Source organism: Marmota marmota, unplaced genomic scaffold, assembly GCF_001458135.2.
Source record: "Marmota marmota marmota unplaced genomic scaffold, marMar, whole genome shotgun sequence".
Taxonomy (NCBI): domain Eukaryota; kingdom Metazoa; phylum Chordata; class Mammalia; order Rodentia; family Sciuridae; genus Marmota; species Marmota marmota.
This window is the reverse complement of record NW_026000037.1, coordinates 33,915,721-33,923,220: the sequence shown is the minus strand read 5'-3', so window position 1 is coordinate 33,923,220 and position 7,500 is coordinate 33,915,721. Positions and strand designations below refer to the sequence as shown.

Sequence of the window (7,500 nt, the reverse complement as noted above, 5' to 3'; positions counted from 1 at the left end):
TTGAATGAACTTTAAATCCTCCTGCCTCAGCCTCCAGAGACACTGGGATTATAGGTGTGTGCAACCACACTGACTTGTTATTATATGTTAGCCAGGAAATCAGATGCCTGAGCTAGAAGACTGAACTCTTAATGCATGAAGGTCTGTGGTTGCAGTGGATAAGCTACATACATGACCATATATGTATTGTGGCTTCTTCCTTATTCATAAGAATCTGAATATATCTGATCTATATCCCTGAGCTGTTGCCATGGTGCAAAATATACAATTAAGGGACTGGTCACAGAATAATATATTTAAGGCAAATTTAAGAATATCATACTCAAGAAAGGATGTAATGACGTTTCTGATTGTTTTTCTCTTTGCAATGCTAGTTTCTTCTAGAAGACAAACATTGCAAAATCTTACTTTGTGCCTGGATTTTCTCTATATTCATTGCTTGTTGGAGACTCATCAACAGATCAATAAATATTCTTATTTCAGGAATTTTATTTGGTTTGGTTTTTCAATTCAATGTGTCCCTATAATAGCAACCAGGCCAATCAGATTGGGGCTAAAGATAATCAAGTGAGAGACAGAATACACTGCAAGAAAACATACTAAATCAAAGTAAGTTTCTACTGATGTCTACAGACAGGTGTAATACAGTCAGAGGAAATGAAACCTTGGAGAAAGACAGGTGCCTCATATATAATATTCACAACTTCGTATCTGAAATAACCAGCACAGGCAACAGTGGTTGGTGGGTTAAAACTTTTAACAGGATGACTAATAGTGTCCTTGTCAATGTCTTAACAGCTAGCTGCAGCTGATCACAGAGAACACCTGGGTCTCTCCAATACCTTCCCCTCAGAAAAATCCTGAAGAGGTTTCCCAGTGCTGAGCCATGTAGGCTTCATCATGAAAGATTTTCTTTACCAAAACCACATGTTTGGGAACTTTACAAAACAAATTTTACTCTCCCAGAGCACGGACTTCTCCCAGACATACCAATGGTTCCCAGCAGATAAACAGAAATCAGCAAAAAGCTAGTAAGATCCTAGATTAGACTTTAGATTTGGGATTACACTTTCTGGCATCGAGGGGTTTTGTTTTGTTGTGTTGTTGTCACATCATATATTCCTTCAAATTTCAAGAGAGTTTATGTGCAAGAAATATGTAAAATACTACCTACAACTCTTCTCAGGTAGGTAGGCCTCTAGACCATCAGTAAGACAGCATGGCCCAGTCAGGATGAAAACTACACAGACTGGATAGCGCAGCTGCAAACTTAATGACCAAGTAAGTCCGGCTCAAATCTTTGCTACTCATGGTGAGTGTGTGTGGGGTTAGCAGTCACTTGGGCACTCATTAGAAATTCAACTTCTCAGACCCCACCCACAGCGGCCAGGTCCATACCTGCATTTTAACATCTCCAGATGATCATCATGAACATGAGAGTTCAAGAAGGACTGAACTAAGCAAGAAAGAGAAAGGAAGTAAGGAGGAGAGGAAGGAGGAAGGAAAGAAGGGAGAAAAGGAGGAAAGAAACAGATTGTTTATGTTCCTGCACTGTTCTAGGAGCTTATATGCATTCCATCAATCCCTTCCCCTACCACGATACACTCAGTGAGGTACGTATAAAGACCACAGATAAAGCTATGAATAAAAACCTGCTTTCACTAATATATAGGGATGTTTACAACAGTATTTATGAGTGGAAATTGTTTCCCTTTCTGAAACTCCCCAATGGTCATGCCGTGGTTCTTTAGAAATCTCTGTGGGCAGCATGGTGACCTTGGTCTGTGACATTCCTTTCTTTATAAACTCCTATTCTTGGCAATGAAGCAATTGACAGAAAAATTGGGCCAGATGCTCATCCTGGAATTAAGGGGTGGGTGCTCTTTTTGGAAAATTGCTGCTCCAACAAGGGTAGACAAATTTCCCACCTAAGCTTACCACTCCCCATGCCCCTGTACCACGGTGAGTCTTCCCGATAAGGAACAACTCATTTTACATATACTCTTGGCATTACTAAGCATATAGAATAACTGGGAAGGGGATTTTTTGATCTGCTAATCTTGGTAATGGTCCAAGATTAAAATAATTTCAGTAATAAAATAAAAATGAACTTTCTGACTCCAGCAAGAGAGAGAGAGAGAGAGAGAGAGAGAGAGAGAAAATTTCAAATCAAATGAGCTCTGCAGTTCTACATTTTATGATTTTAGAAAGCCATCACCTTTTAGGAGTCAATAAAAGAAAATAAGAAAAATGCCCCTTTACCTAACATTCCTATCTTCATCTTGAGCATGGTACACCTCTTGTGATAGGAAAGCATTCTAGTGAAATGAGAATGCTAATCCCTTGGATACACACCTACATCACAGTTTTGTTGTGTTTCAGTTTTTAATTTGACAGAAATCATATGCTATAGAATTTATTCAATTCAAAATATTACTAGAACCTGTTATTTGAGGATCTGAACTCTTTTCATATATTACTACATAATTACAAATAGGATATATTTTATTACCTAGGATAAAAATACTAGAAGTATCTCTATTGTTAGAATTGACAGTATAAATATAATGAAAACACTGTTTTTTTTCTAAACACTTACTTCTATAATGCTGGGCTTCAGTTTAAAATCCCTGATAGGAATGCAAAATATTTTGATTGATAAATGACAAAAGTTACAAATACTGGGTATTTTTCTCACTTATTTTTACATTATTATTTATAAACATTTTATCTTTTCCCATTAAGCCACCATTAGGATATATATACACACACACATATATATATACATATATATATATACACACACATATATATACACATATATATGTATATACATATATATATATGAACTCAACACCAAATCTTTTACATTTTTTGTATGCTTTATAGTGATATTTAAATTAAGAGAATATTTTTCATCTCATAATAGTTTCTAGATTTGTATCAGAAAACCTCCATTCTGGTTTCTATTTTGTGCACATTCTAAGTTTTACATTAAACGCTGAGCATCAACCATCATTATTGCTGACATCTTTGTATCAGTGAGCCTCTGAGATTTTATGCAAAGCTCTGAAAAGTTCACCCAGGGTATCATTAAATTAGGCAAGCCTGGTTTTCCTCTGTGTTTACTAACTGAAGCACATAGTCTCTGAACTTAGAAGTACATGCCTGGCTAGGCAGTCATGCCCAGTTTTCACAATTTTTCATTCTTTTTAATGGCTTTCTTTTAATCCCAATGAAATATCCTTGTCTCTTAATTTCACATGAATCCTTTACCTGAGAAAATGGAAGAAAAATGGTAACATTTGTTTAAAATTAATTTCTTACTTTTCCCTCAGTGCAGTGTATCTAAAGAAGCAAAACTTATTGAATCAAGTTTAATGACATAATAAATTCTTCCTTTCCGACAATGCTGTGGCTTAATTCACTAGTGCACTTTAAGCTTTTGCCTTTAGCATCTGATGGGTCATTAGTCTGTATGTAATCCAGCAACCCGGACTCCTCGGAGTCTAAACTCCATCAGCAAGCACCAAATCAGTACTTTCTGAAATATGACTGGTAGGTCAAGTGTCCTCAAAAAGAGTGCCTGGGGCATCCCAGATGGAGAACAGGGCATGGTAAGCAACAAATGAGGACAGAATTTGATGCCAGCACTCATTAAAGACTTCATTCATTCTAACTCACTAAACAACTATTCTTCAAGTGATTTGACTTCTACTTTTGATTTTTCTAGCAGTAAGTCATGCAATAAAATTGGTTGGTATGTGCCAATGGGCTTAACATACATGCCATCACGTTGAACAGATTCTAATCATATATTTGCCCCAAGATTCTTTGCCTACTATGCAAAGACAAAAACAGAACCAAAAAAAAAAAAAAACCAAGCTCCAGAAACACTATCAGTTGTCAGGCTAATTACGGCATATCAACCACATATTGAAATATGCTGTCTTCTGGATCATATCAAAGAGCATCTAATATGGCTGAAAACTAGGAAATTTGAGGTATATTAACAGTTTCTCTGAATTTCACATAAGACCTGGGAAAAATCATTTTTCTACCCTTTCTTTAGTGGCTGAAATAGTCAACCTCTCTAGTCTACTTAGATCTGCTGCAGTGCTGCATTCATTTGCTTATTCAAATGATACTGTATTCTAGGAACAAGGGTAAGTTTGCAGTCACTGCCATCAACAACAACTAATTTTATATAAGTGATACAATGGTGTATTTGGTCCTGCATCTTCATCGAAATCATCATCTTACGACACGACACACCTGTGTTTTTAATGTGATTTTGAAGAATTGACATATAACACAAGACTCTAGATATACTCAGATCTGACATTATGGATGGAGAAATTGCAGGGGGAAGAAATCCTTACCCCTCCCCCGACCTCCTAAAATGGCATGTTCTATAAAAAACACTTTGTCTCACTTCATTATGGTGTCATCTTCCTAGAGGAACTTGGTAGAAAGACTAGACCCAATAGTTGAATTAAATCACTTTCTTTAGAAACTTAAAAACCAGCATCTAAAATTGCTGGTTGGCCATGGTCCCTGTGAGCAGATGGAGGAACAGCAAGGGCCATGGTAGCAGGAACGCATATAGAGAATTTGAATTCTCAAAGGGAGATGACCGTGAAAGCATGAAAAGGGAGGAGAGAGCAAAATGGGGATCCTGAAAGAGAAGTGAGTAGAGTTAGAAGCAGGAGGGCAGAGGAAGCAAGAAAGGAAGAGCAAAAGGAGAAGAGAAATTGAAGAGTGGGTGGGAGGAAGAACAAGTGAGAAGAGCATTAAACTACAGCACATATGCCTAAACCCATGAAATTAACATATTGAAAATAATCCAGTGCTTCCTTATAGAGAAAACAGTGGTTGGATCAAGTTGCAGGTCCTTGTAGATGAGGAAGCCAAGTGACACATTGTGGTAGGCAGCCTCTAAAATGGCTCCCAATATTCCCTGGCTCCTGGTATGCATGTCCATGTGTAATCCCCTCCCATGGAGTGTGGGCGTGAGCTGGGCCTAGTGACTCACTTCTAACAGAAAAAAAAAATACAGCAAAATTGATGGGATGTCACTTCCAAGATAAAGTTACAAAAGTCTCTGGCTTCCTTCTCACTCGCCCTTACTTGCTTTCTCTCTCTGGCTCACTCTTAGGATTGTCAGCTCTCATATTATGAGCTGCTCTGTGGAAAGAGCTACATGCCTGACAAGGAACTGAGGGAAGGCACTGGCCAATAACCAGTGAGGAAACAGAGCCCTAAGTGCAACAGCTCACAAAGAATTGAGTCCTGTTAACCACCACCTGAGTAGACCAGAAGCAAACCCTCCCTCCACCAAACCTTTAGATGAGACCACAACTGCACCAACACTTTGATTGTGGTTTTATGAGAGTCCCGAGATAGAGCTATCTATGGATTCCTGGCCCACAGAAACTGTGAAATCATAAAATTTTGTTGTTTCCAACTGCTAAATTTTAGAATAATTTCTTACAAAACAAAGGATAACAAATCTAATGTGAAAATGACCACTTTGACCAAGTTTAAGTAGATTAACTCTAGGCTATTCAATAGATTGCTAAAGAAACCCTATTAGAGTTAATAACAAAATTTAAAGAACCAACCTAAGATTAGAACATAGTTTAATCTAATTTCAAGTCTTACCTCACATCTCACACAGACCTGGGTTTGAGCACCAACTTTGGGCCAGGTACTTACCAACAGTGAGAAATTGCAAGCCGTTTAACTTCTGTGAAACACAATCTTCATATATGAAAACAGTGCTAGTAGGTATCCCTGTTTTTCAGGACTGTCAGGAAACTGACTTGGGGCCACCTAATTGAAACTGCTTTGAACAATATGAAACCAGGAACAACATAAGTATTAAGGAGATCACTACAGTCTCACTCACAGACTTTCTTCAGGCTAATAGCATTTTAGTTTTAGTTTGTTTTGTTTTTGCAGCACCTGGGATGAACCTAGGGTCTCACACTCAACAGGCAAATATTCTACCACTGAACCACATCCCCATCCCACCAATAGCATTTTAGATACTTGCAACTCCTTAAAAGTATATCCTCTTTTCTTAAGACGCAAAAAAATAATATCTCTTCTTCTTAAGTTTGGCCACCTTTGAAAATGTCTTGTTTTTGTACTGTTTATTCTAAATACTATGCTTTTTTCTGTCAATGACCATCTTAAAATGGGTTGTTTAATATATATTAAAGATCTGGTTGAATAGTTCTAAGATTTTTAAATTTTATTTTAAGGTGTATATCTTAGTGAGGTTCCCTAGAAACAGAATCTAAGGAGGGAAGTAATTTACTAGGTGTGTCCTCAGGAGAAGGGGAGGAAGGCAGGAGGGAAGAACAGGAGCAAGGGTTTGGCTGCATTAGAGGCAGGCTGCTGATGATCCTGAAGCCCACAGATCACACCAGGGCATTAGGCAAAAGGCTGGCCTCCCATTCAGTCATTGGTTGGTAAACAGAGGAGACACCAGAGAATGAGCTTACCAGGATAATCAAAGCAACTGGGGAAACCAGGTACCAGCCTCTGCAGAGGACCTAGGCAGGGTGTCAGCTGCATCTGCTACAGAGTATATACCTCATACCTTTTTTTTTTTTTGGTAGTTATTTTATCACTATTTCTACAAAGAGGTTTTAATATGCTAAACAGCTTTGGCTTTTCAATACCATCTGTATTAAATGAGGCAGCAGAAAGAGTGGCAGCGTGAAAAAATAAAAATTTGTCTCTAATCAGAGTTGTAAACCTGAATTCTAGGCAGAAGAGAAAGCAGATCATCAGAAGTCTTTTTTTTTTCTGCTAAAATGTGACTATTATGAAATGTATGCAGGAGGTACCTAAATAAGGCTGAGACACGGAGGACCCAACAAGACCAAGTGACAGAAAGGGAGAAAATATGCATGCTAAGCACAGAAAATGCAGAGGCAGTCACCTCCTTTCCCCAATACAAGCAAAGGCAAAGGAACCAAGCCAGAGCCCAGGAGGGAAGGGGAAGGAAGGAAGGGAAGAGATACTTATCGCTTGAGAGGAACAATGAAGACAGGAATTCATCCAAACAGTTCAGAATCATGGGTGTGTCCTTACTCCACCTCCTGACAAAGCACACCTCTGATTTTTCCCATCAAGCTTTTCTCTGTTTCTCAAACCTGACATGGCCGACTTTTTTCATTATAAATTGTTTACATTAGAAAAGCTCAGTCATGAACCCTAAGATGGTAAAACTTCTGTTCACCCAGTCCTTCTTACCAACACTTCAGCTTCAGCTTCCTGAAACATTATTGCTCTTGGTTGCACTGGTGGAGGGGTGGGGGCTTATTTGACAAAAGTATATTTTGATTTCAGTTGCCCTGAAGAAATTCCCAAGATTTAAAATGCATGGGATTCTTTAGATTGGAAGGCAAAGGGGAGAGTGGAGCCTGGGGTTCACACTGCGCAGAGCTTCTCAACTGTCTGTCCCGCGATGGTGTGATCACTGCC

The 7,500-nt window shown here is 38.5% G+C and overlaps 1 long non-coding RNA gene across 1 annotated transcript in view; it reads right to left on the bottom strand.

The window, feature by feature from the left end:
- The window catches only part of LOC125619387, an 81,017-nt gene extending 74,537 nt beyond the window's left edge, over window positions 1-6,480 (bottom strand). Inside the window, exon 1 of the long non-coding RNA XR_007350913.1 lies at window positions 5,719-6,480. This is a non-coding gene — a long non-coding RNA (uncharacterized LOC125619387). The remainder of the gene's footprint in view (window positions 1-5,718) is intronic.
- Between the last annotated feature and the right edge of the window lie 1,020 nt (window positions 6,481-7,500).